General features: G+C 47.4%; 1 protein-coding gene across 2 annotated transcripts in view; it reads left to right on the plus strand.

Annotated features, from left to right (window-relative positions):
* The first annotated feature begins 444 nt into the window (after window positions 1-444).
* The window catches only part of GALNT6 (polypeptide N-acetylgalactosaminyltransferase 6), a 64,262-nt gene continuing 48,661 nt past the window's right edge, over window positions 445-16,045 (plus strand). The window contains exon 1 of one of the 2 annotated variants that reach the window (XM_079966717.1): window positions 445-551. The gene's annotated coding sequence lies outside the window, so the exon portion shown is untranslated. Of the gene's footprint in view, window positions 552-4,246; window positions 4,372-16,045 lie in introns of those variants that run through there. The other variant, XM_079966716.1, reaches the window with a different exon arrangement.

Consider the following 16,045-nt stretch of genomic DNA (forward strand, 5'->3'; position numbering starts at 1 on the left):
ATGTGCTCCATTTCTGCATTAAACACATAGTAGTAGTAGTAGTAGTAGTAGTAATAATAATAAAAAATTTATTTATATCCCGCCCTCCTCAGCCAAAGCCAGGCTCAGAGCGGCTAACAACAATAAAAGTAACACAGCATTTTAAAATAAATTAATTCTAAAATTAATTCAGAAACAAATTAATGGCAACCACTGGGCTAGAGGATTACCAAAGGAGGAGGTTGGACTGTGCCTTGGCCACACCTCGAGAGGTGGGATATAAATGCTTTAGTCAGTAAACAAAAAGGATATCTTTACTTAAAACTCATGATGTGAAAACCAAAATTAAGATCAAGCCAAGCCACATAACGCAGCAGAACCCAGCCCAGAGGGAGGAAATGGGTGGAGAATCTCTCACAAACACTGATCCTCTTCAAAGATTGTGGTCTGGGAGATTTGCAATGACAGCTGGGTGACCAGTCTAGACGGGGAATCAGTCACAAAGACGTAGAAGGAACTGGATGGTGATGGTGGAAAATGTTCTCTTTGCTTGTCTTCTCCTGCTCTGGAAGGTAGGACTCAAACCAATGGCTTCAAGCTACAAGAAAGGAGATTCCGACTCAACACTTGGAAAAACTTTCTGACAGCAAGAGCTGTTTGGCAGTGGAATAAGAGGTGGTGGGTTCTCCTTCCTTTGTTTTTTTTATTATTATTATCTTTTATTCCCAAAACCGAAAAAAAGAAAAATTACAAACATCAAATTCAACATCCATATTAATTTTCTAACTTAAACCTATTACATAATTAACTGCCGTATTTTTCGCTCTATAAGACGCACCAGACCACAAGACGCACCTAGTTTTTGGAGGAGGAAAACATGAAAAAAATATTCTGAATCTCAGAAGCCAGAACAGCAAGAGGGATCGCTGCGCAGTGAAAGCAGCAATCCCTCTTGCTGTTCTGGCTTCTGGGATAGCTGTGCAGCCTGCATTCGCTCCATAAGACGCGCACACATTTCCCCTTACTTTTTAGGAGGGAAAAAATGAGTCTTATAGAGCAAAAAATACGGTTAAAATATACCTAATTACTCTAAATTTCTCTTTGCTGTATACAAATACAACACAGTTAGAAATTTTATATTAAAGCTTTTATATTATAAATAATATTACAAATTCCCCTACACCCCCCCCCCGTTCCCCTTCACCCATGTGTGATCTTATTTTATTTTATTTTTACTTCTTCCGTCTTGTTGTGTTGTTATAATTTAATCATTTTTCAGCTGGTTCTTTTATTATTTCCTTGCTTACCCCTGCACGTTTTACACGTTATCTATTAATATTCCAGGTCCGGAACCATATTTTTTCATATACTGTATTCCTTCACTCCCTCCCACTCTTTAATTATTCTCTGATTTGAATGGCCTCTAATAGTTGCCGTCATATTTGCCATTTCCACAAACTCACAGAGTTTACTTTGCCATTCTAATAATGATGGTATTTTCTCCGCCTTGGGGGCTTTCAAGCAGAGGTTGGATGGACATCTGTCATGGATGCTTTAGCTGAGATTCCTGCATTACAGGGGATTGGCTAGATGACCCTTGGGTCCCTTCCAGCTCTAAGATCCTATGATCCTATTACTCTATGCTTGCAGAAGGCACTCTATATTCTCACACTTTCCCTTCACTCCAGGAACAGCTTCTTCTTGTCTACAAACATCCACACCAGCAGGTCCGGTACTTAAGAGGTCTCTAATGCATTCACAGGGATGCAGGTGGCACTGTGGGTTAAACCACAGAGCCTAGGACTTGCCGATCAGAAGGTCAGTGGTTCAAATCCCCGCGACGGGGTGAGCTCCCGTTGCTCTGTCCCTGCTCCTGCCAACCTAGCAGTTTGAAAGCACGTCAAAGTGCAAGTAGATAAATAGGTACTGCTCCAGTGGGAAGGTAAATGGCATTTCCGTGCACTGCTCTGGTTCGCCAGAAGCGGCTTAGTCATGCTGGCCACATGACCCGGAAGCTGTACGCCGGCTCCCTTGGCCAATAAAGCGAGATGAGCACCGCAACCCCAGAGTCAGTCACGACTGGACCTAATGGTCAGGGGTCCTTTACCCTTAATGCCATTCACATTTGCACAGAAGGGGAATCTGCCATTTCAGGGCCAGACCTATATGACTGATATATGCAAAGCTGGTTTCCCCCAATGCTTACGATTCCATATCTGATTCACAGTCAGCCGGCCTCTGCAGAGCTTTTTACAGCAACCCAACGAATTATTCTTAGACACTGAGAAGCAGTAATGAGTGGCTAGGCAACCTTTTCTGTTTTGCAACCATGGGGCTGGTGATCATCCATTCACCCTTTTCCAGAGTCAGTTTGAGCTGCCTAAGGATAGGTACCAGGATACAGAGTTGGCATTTGTTCTGTCGTTTTATTGTCTCACCATTTAGTGGTTCGACACAGTGCCTCACACCTTTGTGTCTGCAGCTATGCAAATCTGCACAGACACTTCTTGAAAACTCAAAACGGGTTTTTTAAAAATGGTTTTGATCTGACGTTTTTGCAGTGTACAGTTCTGAAAAGGTTGTGGTGAAGTCTAACTGGCTGCAAGCATGCTTCTCCTTTATCTCCACTGTCTCCTTTCTCGGTTTTGGTTCCTCTCCCGTCTCAATGCATCACGTGGAGTGCTCACAATTTGAATCATGTGTCTGGGTAAGCTGTGTTAGATCATTGCAGGAACCACAAACCCTCTTGTTGGAGTTTTGAAACAAAACAGCTTTTTTTTTGGGGGGGGGGAGACTATAAGCTTTCATGGATTGGGGCCCATTTCATCAGGTGTGTTATCTATCATTTGACCAGTGGCGTAGCGTGGGGGGTGCAGGGGGGGCCGGCCGCACCGGGCACAACATCTGGGGGTTAGGGTTAGGGGCACAAATCCACGGGTTAGGGGGTGCAAATCCACGGGTTAGGGGGCGCAAATTACTTGCCTTGCCCCGGGTGCTGACAACCCATGCTACGCCGCTGCATTGGACCACGAGGACTATCTAGTCCAGCCCCCTGAAATGCAGGAATCTTTTGCCCGACGCAGGGTTCAAACCCGCGACCTTGAGTCTCATGCTCTACGAGATCCCAACTAAAGAAGAATGGCAACTTAAAGAAGATAGAATATGCACACAGTGGCGTAGCGTGGGTTATCAGCACCCGGGGCAAGGCAAGTAATTTGCGCCCCCTAACCCATGGATTTGCGCCCCCTAACCCGTGGATTTGCGCCCCCTAACCCGTGGATTTCCCTAACCCCCAGATGTTGCGCCCGGTGCGGCCGGCCCCCCCTGCACCCCCCACGCTACGCCACTGTATGCACAGCTTGCAGACCTAACATACAGAATAAGAGAACAAGAACAACATACATTTAAAGAAGACCGGAAAATGTTTATTGAATATATGGGGGTGGGAATTGTGTACACATGAAGATGTAGGCAGCATTAAGATAAATTCAACAGTGCAAACAAGTTTTGTAGGACGTAATAGTGGAACACTGAATGGTTTCCTTTATGTAAAATATGCTGGGATTTATGATATGCAAAATAAACCATGGAAAGAGAAGAAGGGAAGTCACTGACATTTTTTTAAAAAAATCATTTTTATTGATTTTCCAATAAAAACAGCCAATCGACATATCCACATCATAATCCAATTAAAAACAAGAAATTAAAATTTAAAAAGACCAAATTGTAATCCAAATTGTATTTATTAATTTTTTCGGGGCTCCCCATAGTCTGGACCTCTGAAGCGTATCTTCGTCGTTGACATTTTAGGGTTGTTTAAATGAATATTCTAAAGTGTAAAACAAAAAATTATATATAGACACAGTGTTTTTTTCTGGGGGGGGACACAGGGGTACGCATACCCCTAAACATTTTGTGAATCTAAGTTTGGCCTCATTGGGGGGCAGTATTTCAATATGAGTAGGAAAGTGAGAGTGCCCCTAAACATTTTTTTATATAGTGAGTCTCATGCTCTACCGATGACGGAGCCTGCTTCTTCTCAACCTGGAGGGCCACTCAGCCATGAAGTGTGCCCAATGCCTGCTGCTTCCTGCCTCGCCCTGGGTTGGACTAGATGACCCCTGCGGGTCCCTCCCAAGTTGGCGCTGCCGGGCGCTAGGACCCAACGTGCGAGGCGCCTGGCTGGCGGCGCGCCGGCCCTAGGACCCAGCGGCGCCGCTCCCAGATCCACCTGTGCCTGGGGCGGCGGAGTTTCCCGCTGGCTCGCCCGGGGTCGGCGGCAGGTGAGAAGTCCGGCGGGCGGGACCCGCCTCCTCCGGGCTCCACCTGCGCCAGAGCCAAGGCTGCCCAGCAGGCGCGGCCGGAGAGCGCGCCGAGGTGGTCCCGGGCGAGGTGAGTGCAGCCTCTCCGCCTTTGGGCTTCGGACTCGGGGAATCGGGGCGCGGACCCACTTCTTCGGGGGCTGGGGAGCAGCTGGGCTGGGCTCCTTCCTTGGCCGGGGGGGGGCAGCAGGCGCGCGTCCCCCCATCCTTGGTGGCTTTCCCGTTTGAGGAGGAAGCGCATTTGGGGACAGGGTCCCGTGGGGTGGGGGCTGAAGGCGTGGGGGGCTTCCCCTTGGAGTTGGGGTGAATTCGTGGCTGCGCGGGGATGCTTTCACCTGTGGTACCCCCCCACCCAAAAAAAGTCTCCTTTGCTTCAACTGGTGATACAAATATACATGAGAAGGCTTTAATATTTTTCCTCTTTTTGAAAATCTCGTTTTAACTCCTGGCGATCCAGATAGGAGTGGGCTTTATTTTTGTGTTTGTTAGTCCCCCTAAACTATTACCTTAGGAAAGATGTCGGGGGGCGGGTGTGGTTGGGTTGCGTTGGAGGAGAGTTGAAAGATGGGACCCGGCTACTTCAGATGTCCTCTTTCTTTCTTCTCCCTCCCATCCCTCCCTCCTCAAACTATCCTGAACAAATGGAAAGCGGGTTTTGCCACGGGGAGTAAATCACCTTTCTATCCATTCACTTGTCAGTTCCTTCCAGCCCTTTCCACTGAAGGTCAGGTGGGGTCGAATATTGCGCGCGGAGTGACTTGAAGGAGGAGGGGTGGCTTCTTATTGTGACACAGTCATTGCACTCGGGTCTCTGGTTCACAGGTCCGACAGGTTTTGAACCAATACCGAAACTTGCAAAACTTGCTCGATCGGGGCAGAGACCGAAGATTGATTCCGCGGATGTGGGTGTGAGTGTGCGCCACAGGAAGCGCACTTTTCTCAAATCTCCTTCGACTCTGCCTAAAAGCAGGCTCTGGTCTGCGTCTCTGTGATTTTGAAATGCTGCGCCTATCCTGCATTAACATCATTCACACGTGCACCCAAATAACCCCCTGTGAGGTTCAAATGCTCATTTGGCATTGAAAATTTAGGCATGACAGCTTTTTGGAGTGTGTCAGCTTTGGGAAGGCTTGCAAGTTGCCCTTCATGTTGCAGTGATGATTCCCATTCCATTGCATGCCACTTTATAGACCAGGAGTAGCCAAAGTCATTTATTACCACTGTTGTTGTTGCTGCTGTTGTTGTTTAGCCATTTAGTCGTGTCCGACCAGTGGTGGAACTTCATGATCCTGCACTGGGGGCGGAGAGCAGGTGGGGGCAGGGCTGGTGCGCATCCCTGGGGCGGGACGCCCAGCAAAGGCAGGGGGGCAGCTGCGATGGCACCGTGGGGGCAGTGCGCTCCCCCCACACTCCTCTTCCTCCACCAGTGTGTCCAACTCTTTGTGACCCCAGAGCACGCCAGGCACTCCTGCCTTCCACTGCCTCCCGCAGTTTGGTCAAACTCATGCTGGTAACTTCGAGAACACTATCCAACCATCTCGTCCTCTGTCGTCCCCTTCTCCGTGTGCCCTCCATCTTTCCCAACATCAGGGTCTTTTCCAGGGAGTCTTCTCTTCTCATGAGGTGGCCAAAGTATTGGAGCCTCAGCTTCAGGATCTGTCCTTCTAGTGAGCACTCGGGGCTGGTTTCCTTCAGAATGGAGAGGTTTGATCTTCTTGCAGTCCATGCAAGAGTCCAGTCAAGAGTCTCCTCCAGCATCATAATTCAAAAGCATCAATTCTTTGGCGATCAGCCTTCTTTATGGTTGTTGGACTCCAACTCCCATCATCCTTGGCTATTGGCCCTGCTGGCTGATGCAGCTGATTGGAATTGAAGATGCAGCAATGCTCTAAACTCCACCTGCAGTTGTTGTTGTTGTAGTTGTTGTTACTCCTATTACTAAAGAGAGAACGGGGAAAAGCAAATCTCAGAATGGACCTTCTCCGGAGGTGGTGGATTCTCCTTCCTTGGAGGTTTTCAAGCAGAGGTTTTTAAGAACATCTGTTTTGGATGCTTTAGTTGAGACTTCTGCATTGCAGGGAGTTCGACTGATTTACTCTTGTGATCCCTTCCAATTCTGTGGTTCTAACTGTAGTGAAAAGAGTATGTTCAACAATGTATGTAGTAAGGGAGGTTGTATTATCCAGTATTGCAAGTGGGGCGTGAGAGATGTTTGTTGAAGACTACCTAGTCCATGGGTAGGCAAACTGGGGCTGAATCCGGCCCAATTGCCTTCTAAATCTGGCCCACGGATGGTCTGGGAATTAGTGTGTTTTTACATGAGTAGAATGTGTCCTTTTATTTAAAATGCATCTCTGGGTTATTTGTGGGGTCTGCCTGCTGTTTTTACATGAGTAGAATGTGTGCTTTTATTTAAAATGCATCTCTGGGTTATTTGTGGGGCATAGGAATTTGTTCATATATTTTTTTCAAAATATAGTCCAGCCCCCCACAAGGTCTGAGGGACAGTGGACTGGCCCCATGCTGAAAAAGTTTGCTGACCCCTGAGAGTGGGTTGATAATGTAGGCAACAGTTTAATCAGGGACATCTGTGTCCACAGCTTAGACTTTCAGTACAGTTTAGTTGCTTTGGACAATTTAGCACAAATGTCTAGGGAAGTTATTGTATCCATCTGAAAGATTGGATTGGCAGACACCACAATCCCACCACCACCAAACAACAAAAATAAAACTACAATTAGGGAATGATTAGTTGCTGCAGTCATGCCACTGATGTTTCTCTTTTGAGATGCGACTTGCCCAGTCCACCCAACCCCCTGTCACAAGTTGGGACCATTTGCAATCCCACTTTCCCCCCCACCCTGTGAAAAGTATGCCCATGTCAAGAGAACGATTCAGCATGTGCTCAGATCTTGGGTCATTTTTTGTCTGCAACACAGAGCAGCACTCACAAGATGGCAAAAGTGACAGTGATTACACTCATCTTCTGATGAAGAAAAAATTATCGGTTGTCCAGTTTCTCTGCAAACAACTTGACATGCAAAGTTGGCACCTATGCATGTATGCACTGAGTCTGCAATCAGATTATACCACTACATTACTGACCTTCCCCAACCTAGTGCCCTTTAGATGTTCTGCACTACAACTCCCATCAGCTTCAGCCACTATGGGCCAAAGATTAAAGATGATGGGAGTTGTAGCCACATGACCTGTGGAGGGCCACAGCCTATACTTGAATTTCTTTAAAAAAAAAAAAGTGCAAACAAAAATTGCTTAGGGGGATAATGGCACCACAATATGTCTTCAGTAAGCAGTGCTGCAAAGCTGCATTCATTTTCATTTCCTCCCCCTTCCCCCTCCTCAACTTTGCCTAAAGCTAGGTGAGCTGCTGCCACTCAACTGAGCATTAGATGTTTTCCCTTCCAGCCAGTCTCATCTCAAGCTTTTTTTCTGGAAACGCTGAGTATCATTACCTCCATCACTCTGTAAGAACCAATGGGCTTCCATCGTTCCAGCAGATTTATTTACGTGTATGCAGATGTTGGGACTCGGGTGGCGCTGTGGGTTAAGCCACAGAGCCTAGGACTTGCCGATCAGAAGGTCAGGGGTTCGAATCCCGCGATGGGGTGAGCTCTCGTTGCTCGGTCCCTGCTCCTGCCAACCTAGCAGTTTGAAAGCACGTCAAAGTGCAAGTAGATAAATAGGTACCACTCCGGCAGGAAGGTAAACGGTGTTTCCGTGCACTGCTCTGGTTCGCCAGAAGTGGTTTAGTCATGCTGGCCACATGCCCCGGAAGCTGTGCGCTGGCTCCCTTGGCCAGTAAAGTGAGATGAGCGCCGCAACCCCAGAGTCAGTCACGACTGGACCTAATGGTTAGGGGTCCCTTTACTTTTACCTTTATGCAGATGTTACAGGTGGATGGGGCAGGAAGAGAAGTCTGTGGGTAATATGATGTGCAGCTACTGCAAATGAAAAAGCAGTCGATCAAAACTCATTGTAACACTGTTGTCTGGAGGTCAACATAAGGTTGTGGGGCAAGACTTCATGGCAGTCATCTAGAGCCCTACTCAGTAGTATGAGCAAGAGGGCTCCAAATGTTGGAGGATTATCACAATTTGAAGTAATGCACATTGCCATCTGAGGTGCTCACCCAGCCACCCATCAACACCATTCAGTCCAGAGTCTAAAATAGCAAAACTGAATAGCAAAACTACATGTGTTACAGGGTGTGTGTGGTTTTTTTTGGGGGGGGGGGTCAAACTTACATTCCCAGAAATGCTGCAACAACTCCTCAATGAGCAGATGAAACTCCAGACTTCTACACTGTACTTGGGGGAAAGATCCATTGAGTTCAAGGGGACTTGCCTCTGAGTAAATGTGCATAGGATCAGGCTCCGCACTGATTTTTTAAAATGCAGCAGTGATCTTGTCGAAGGCCGGTGCACACCTTTTATACAGGTGGTGCAGTTGTTGTGAGAGTAAACCATTTTTTTTTAATTTTTTTTTAAGGATTACCTCGTGCTCTTTTCCCTCAGATGGAGAGAAAGTGGGGGATTTAGAGTACAGTCCTGTGCCCATCTGCTCAGTGGTAAATCCTGTCCGATGGAGTTTATTCTCAGGAAAGTGCCTATAAAGATTGCATCTTTAAAGTCTAGTTCAAATGAAGGGTTAACCTCTGTGCCAGCGAGACAGCCCTGCATGGAAAGGTTAGCAGCTGCTTGAAAGATAACAGCCTTTCTTGTCACAGAGTTAACTGATGCAAGACTAAACTTGCTAGATCGCTTACCTTTTCTTTAAAAAAAAAATATTGGCTGATAGTGAGCAGTAACTCAAAGGGACAGCAGGGTGAACACCAAGCAACATTTGAAAGCACCATCACCTGTGGGCTTTGATCAAAACCTTGGTTTTCATCTTAAATATAAATATGTATGATTTCAAGTGGGGACTATTAGCGGGGGGGGGGGGGTCAGAAACAAGTGAGCTCCAGTTGTTCAGTCCCAGCTCCTGCCCACCTAGCAGTTTGAAAGCATGTCAAAGTGCAAGTAGATAAATAGGTACCACTCCGGCGGGAAGGTAAATGGTGTTTCCGTGTGCTGCTCTGGTTTGCCGGAAGCGGCTTAGTCATGCTGGCCACATGACTCAGAAGCTGTACGCCGGCTCCCTCAGCCAATAAAGCGAGATGAGTGCCGCAACCCCAGAGTCGTCCGCAACTGGACCTAATGGTCAGGGGTCCCTTTACCTTTACTCTTTTTTAAAACAAAGTACAGTGGTGCCTCGCAAGACGAAAAGAATCAGTTCCGCGAGTCTCTTCGTCTTGCGGTTTTTTCATCTTGCGAAGCAACCCTATTAGCGGCTTAATGATTAGCGCTATTAGCGGCTTAGCGGCTTAGAAAAAGGGGGGGAGCGAAAAAAACCGCAAGACTCACAAGACGTTTGCGTCTCGCAAAGCAAGCCCATAGGGAAATTCGTCTTGCGAAGCACCTCGAAAAACGGAAAACCCTTTCGTCTAGCGGGTTTTTCGTCTTGCGAGGCATTTGTCTTGCGGGGCACCACTGTAAAGGGGTTGGGGAGGATTAACAGTGCAGATACACAGAAGACGCTTTCCAGGTGCCCCTTTTATTGCACATTCCTGAAGATTTGTGCTCATGACGGTGTCAGGGCAGTTTCACCCAGTCCCACCCATTTGCAATACTATTTGCACCTGCAAAAGTTTTGAGGGCAGTCCTGCTGCCTCATTTCCAATCAGTGCATGTCTGGTAACTTCCTGCTCCAGCTCTGTAAACTTTTTATACCACAAGCGTTCCAGGGTGATGGTGGAAGTGCCCTGCTTTTGTGGCACTGTAGCCTCTCCAGAAAACAATAATGCACCAGCTCTGGGGAAGCATTTCAGAACAACTTACAAAGCAGAATAAAGCTCCATTAATGCACATACCAAGAACACATTGCAGAGAATGGCAGACAAGGAGATTTCTTTATCCTCTTCCCTTGTCATAGTAACTGAGGGCTGAACTGAGTTGTGGGTGGTAGTATTACCGTATTTTTTGGTCACTTTATAGACTCACTTTTTCCCTCCTAAAAAGTAAGGGGAAATGTGTGTGCGTCTTATGGAGCGAATGCAGGCTGTGCAGCTATCCCAGAAGCCAGAACAGCAAGAGGGATTGCTGCTTTCATTGCTCAGCGATCCCTCTTGCTGTTCTGGCTTCTGAGATTCAGAATTTTTTTTCTTGTTTTCCTCCTCCCAAAACTAGGTGCGTCTTGTGGTCTGGTGCATCTTATAGAGCGAAAAATACGGTATATTGCTGCTCCAGATGCTCTGTTTATTGAGCACTCATCCTGATTTGCTTTCGGAAAGCTTACACAGAGTTTATACCTGAACTTCATTGAGCATTCACGTTCATTCATTTGCTGGGCAATTATATGACAACGATCATTAATCTTGATTTACTTTGCATTGTGTTTACACATTGTACCCTGACTGTTCGCTCCACACTTTTAAAAATGCATTTTCCCATTGCTTTCCTAATCCCAACCACAAAAAGTCTGTTTCTTCCCCACCCCCCACCTCCCAAGTGGATTAGTTGCCCTATGGTGACAGTATGCTTTAATTCACTTTAATTGTGCAAACCTAAATTTCCCAGAATGTGCTTGAATTCCTCCCACAAAATACTGACAGTCTGGATGGAGGCGGAACCTGCTCCTCACCTCATCCCCTCCCACTGGAGTAAACTGGATGAATTGCCTCTTCTAGCATTCCATCAAAAAGGCTTCTTTGTCTGAGACATGGGCTGTTAATGTGCTCTGTCATATTTTGCAAGGCCTATTTCACAAGTAGCAAACCTAAGCCTACAATTATATCATCTGTTAATGATGGAGTGCTTTGAAGTGAAAGTAGCTTGCAGCCAAGTGTTTCGGGCCCCAGGAACAATTTTCTCCTGGCATCCCGAATGCATTTCAAAGAGGAGCGCCTGATTACTTTATAGATTTCAGATTCCTGAGAGGCATGATTCTTGTGAGCCAGTGTGATGTAACTGGCAGTGGTTATCCAGATTTCCTATGGTCAAGGAAACTTGTTTATGTCAATTTGACTGCTGTGTTGCTGCGTTTTGTAGAAGATTCTGGGATGTGCTCTGTTCACAAGAGTGCCAGGCATTCTGACCAGTGGCAGAGGAACCCTCTCTGGCACCCGGGGCGGGGTAGCTCGTACGGAGTGCACATGTGGGGGAGGCCATATGGACTGCGCATGTGTGGCAACCATACAGGATGCCGTACATGCGCACTCTGTATGGGCTGCCGCCGTGCGTGGCGACCATATGGGCTGCCGTTTGCACGGCATCCATATGGACTGCGCATGTGTGGCATCCCATACGGACTGTGCGTGCTCTCGGCCACTCTACAGCTGGGGAGAGGCAGGGGCCATCTTGTCAACCCCTCCCCCCCAAAGTGGCACCCAGGGCGGCCCGCCCCCTACGCCCCCCACTTTGTACACCCCTGATTCTGACTATGTCTCACTGTCAACCCAAATGCAGTGAGAGAGTGCGTTAGAACGTATCGGGCATGTCACTGCAGCTGGTGACGTTTGTCTACAGTTATAGATCTTTATAAGCCACAGGGTTCCCAATAATGCAGTCCTATAACAATTTGTATAGAAGTGGAGACATACCCTGCAAGTCTCCCAGAAAAAAAAAGGACATCCTGTTTTTTATCATGAGAGAATGGCGGCCATTTTTGTTGCTCTGATATCTTGTGAATTCACAGCAACGACCCCCCCCCCGAAAAGATTTTGCACAGCGCCCAGCAATGTGAAATCAATGCGAGATCATGGCAATCAAAATGGCTGCCGTGCTCTGGCAATAAAACAGGAGTTGGCATCCCAGATTTTGACTTCAAAGTGTTGGCAGGTCCGTGGAGAGTTTGTGCATGTTTACTCAGAAGTAAGACCCAGTATGTTCAATGGGAACAGTTCCAGGTAAGCGTGCATATTTAGGATTGCAGGTTGAGGCAAAAGCGGGAGGAAGAAAGCCTGGGACACTTGTGATATGAACAATTACTGGATTTTAGCAGGAAGCTAGAGGCCGTGCACCTATTGCGTATATCTGCCCCAAAACATTTGTAGGAGCAAATGGTAGTGAAAGCAGGAACACGTATAACTGCCCTGATAGCATCATGAGTACAAATCATGATGAATGCTTAATAGAAAGGGCAACTGGAGGAGGCTGTGCTTACATTACAAATGTCTCCTGCCTCCCTTTGTGGTAACTCCAAGGAAGTAAAAAAGTCACAATGCAAAAACCATACTTCAAAATATAACATGATCTCCAAGTTGAAGCCCCATTGTAAAAGCAATAAAAACCCAAAATCACGGTAATAATTCCAGCATAGCCAAGCAACACACAGAAACCAATCAGCCCTAACCTTTTTGAACATCCACATATTTACCAGCTGCCTGAACCCAAATAGTGATGGAGCCCTGATGCACCTCCCCTGGCAAGGCATTCCACAAGGTGGGGGCCACCACAGAAAATGCCCTGACACTGGTTGCCTTGATCCGTGCTTTCTGAGGTCAAGGGATCTAGAGCAAGGCTTTCTGTGGCGATGAGCATTGACACATGCAGAGAGAAACTTGTCCTTAAGGCAGCCAGGTTCCAAACCGCTTAGGGCTTTAAATGTTGGTAGCCAGTGCCTTGAATTCAGCTGGGAAAACAAACTAGCAGTCAGTCCAGGCTATGCAACATTGCTGTGGTGAAATCTAAGTGGCTGGCACCAGTGAGCAGTCTGCATGCAGTTTCTGAACATGGTTGAGAGCATGCTGCAGTAACCCAGTCCAGGTGGTGAAACGCGAGTGAGCAGAGGCCTGGTTCTTGGAGCTGTTACAGCTTTTTCTTTTTAACCCACAGGTTGTAAGGTTAAAATACTGTGTGGGAAAAGAAATAACTTTTGGAGGTATAAATGTGTTTGGGTATAAAACGTGGCTAGGCAGTTAGTTTCTCTTGTACAGGGGTAGACAACCTAAGGCCTGGGGGGCGGATGCGGCCCAATCGCCATCTAAATCCAGCCCGCGGATGTTCCAGGAATCAGCATGTTTTTACATGAGTAGAATGTGTCTTTTTACAGTGGTGCCCCGCAAGACGAATGCCTCGCAAGACGAAAAACCCGCTAGACGAAAGGGTTTTCCGTTTTGGAGGCGCTTCGCAAAATGAATTTCTCTATGGGCTTGCTTCGCAAGACGAAATGTCTTGCGAGTTTTTCCGACTTTTTTTTCCTCGCCCCCCCCTTTTTCTAAGCCGCTAAGTCACTTATCTGCTGATCCGTTAAGCTGATAAGCCGCTAAAAGCCGCTAAGCCGCTAATAGCGCTAATCCGCTAAGCCGTCAATGGGCTTGCTTCGCAAGACGAAAAAACCGCTAGACAAAGAGAATCTCGGAACGGATTCTTTTCGTCTTGCGAGGCACCACTGCATTTAAAATGCATCTCTGGGTTATTTGTGGGGCCTGCCTGGTGTTTTTACATGAATACATGAATACACGTTATGAATAAAAAAATCATTTTAAGTTAGAGCTTAATAATCATTTCACTCTTAATATGCTTCTTCTTCATTGTATTTCACTATTAATACACTTCTTCTTAATTGTATTTCAGTTCAACAATTACTTTGATAAAATACATATTTGGTTATGTGCAAATGGCTTTAAATACCTATTTAGATCCATAAATTATATATAGCATATATTCAACACACAAAAACAGCGTTTTTATTTAAAATGCCTCCTCCGTGCTTGCCCGGAGGAGGATGAGGGCAGAGAGGCAAGGAAAATGCAACATGGCCCATCAGCTGCAGCAGCGGCGGGGCTGTGAGGAGGGGCTGCCTGGCGCGCCCTCCGCAGCCCTGACGCGCGGGGACCGCGGCGAGCGCTGAGAGCCGCTGCCTGCCGGACACCTTCAGCCCGGACGTGCGCACAGCTCGTCGGTTCCGCGAGACATGGGGCTCTGCTACAGCCTGCGCCCGAGGCTCTTTGGTGACTCCGGAGGCGGCGAGCGCGCCCCCCAGATGTTGTCCCCGGTGCGGCCGGCCCCCCCTGCACCCCCCACGCTACGCCACTGCTCCTTTGGGTAGTGATAAAGTGGGATATCAAATCCAAACTCTCTTAGGAAAGGGGACGACAGAGGACGAAATGGCTGGACAGTGTTCTCGAAGCTACCAGCATGAGTCTGACCAAACTGCGGGAGGCAGTGGAAGACAGAAGTGCCTGGTGTGCTCTGGTAAATGGGGTCACGAAGAGTCGGGCACGACTAAACAACAACAACCACTGTATTGTAATCCAGGCCGTAATCCAGATTCCTATGGTTATCTCAGGTGTGGGGGAGCTGGACTCCAACTCCTATCAGCCTCAGCAAGCATCGCCAGTGGCCAGGGGTGGTGCAAGTTTTAGTTCAGCAACATCTGCAGGGCCACAGGTTCCCCATGCCTGGGTTATCTGAAGCCTGGTGCTCTCCCTGCATGCAAGTTTGCTTTGGTGATGGTGTTCTTTTCCATACAACGTGTTTGGCATCAAAATGCCAGCCAGACCCCCGCCTTGACTCGCTGGATTAGTCCTTTCCAGGAACAATCCGATAAATATATATTTTTTCACAAAACCTGTTACTGATTTCCCGTCTGCAAATTAAGCCCCCTCCTGGAAGCACCTTGAGAAAGAAGCAACTTGCCTGAGATCAGATTGTGGCTGAGTGACATTTGAACTTCCTGCTTCAGTTAAAAGCAAGCAGTTTAGTGGGTTTAATCTGTTGTGTGGCTTGGTCCCAACTTGTTTAAGCAACTGCTGCTTCCACCATCTACTTCAGCCGGTAGTATATTATGAATGGTCACATGGTAGTGTTGCCTCCTCAAGTCTGTAAATCACTTTCTGTTTCCTAGAGCCTTTTGGCACCTGCAGAAGTGGCTGGTACTGAATGTGAGGGAAGTGGCTGCCCTTGCACAGTTTTCTGTTTCTCGGGTAGCGGCTGCCATGATTTATAGGCTCCGGTGGCAAATGATCTGTTTGCTGTAGCAACCAGTACTGTTTTACAAGTACTACGCCTGGCTTTGCTTTATATTATTTATTTATTTGTCACTTTAGTCATAAAAATGACTCAAAGCGACTTACAAAGACACCTCAGGTTACATACGCTTCAGGTTACAGACTCCGCTAACCGAGAAATAGTGCTTCAGGTTAAGAATTTTGCTTCAGCATGAGAACAGAAATCGTGCTCTGGCAGTGCAGCAGCAGCAGGAGGCCCCATTAGCTAAAGTGGTGCTTCAGGTTAAGAACAGTTTCAGGTTAAGTACAGACCTCCAGAACGAATTAAGTACTTAACCTGAGGTACCACAGTAAAGGGAAAGGGACCCCTGACCGTTAGGTCCAGTCGCAGACGACTCTGGTGTTGTGGCGCTCATCTCGCTTTATTGGCCGAGGGAGCCGGTGTACAGCTTCTGGGTCATGGGGCCAGCATGACAAAGCTGCTTCTGGCAAACCAGAGCAGCGCACGGAAATGCCGTTTACCTTCCTGCTGGAGCGGCACCTATTTATCTACTTGCACTTTGTATGCTTTTGAACTGCTAGGTGGGCAGGAGCAGAGACCAAGCAACGGGAGCTCACCCTGTCATGGGGATTCGAACCGCCGACCTTCTGATCAGTAAGCCCTGGGCTCTGTCATTTAACCCACAGTGCCACCCGCGTCCCACAAACGCAGTAGAAATACTAAAAACCAATA

Source organism: Podarcis cretensis, assembly GCF_951804945.1.
Source record: "Podarcis cretensis genome assembly, chromosome: 2".
NCBI lineage: Eukaryota > Metazoa > Chordata > Lepidosauria > Squamata > Lacertidae > Podarcis > Podarcis cretensis.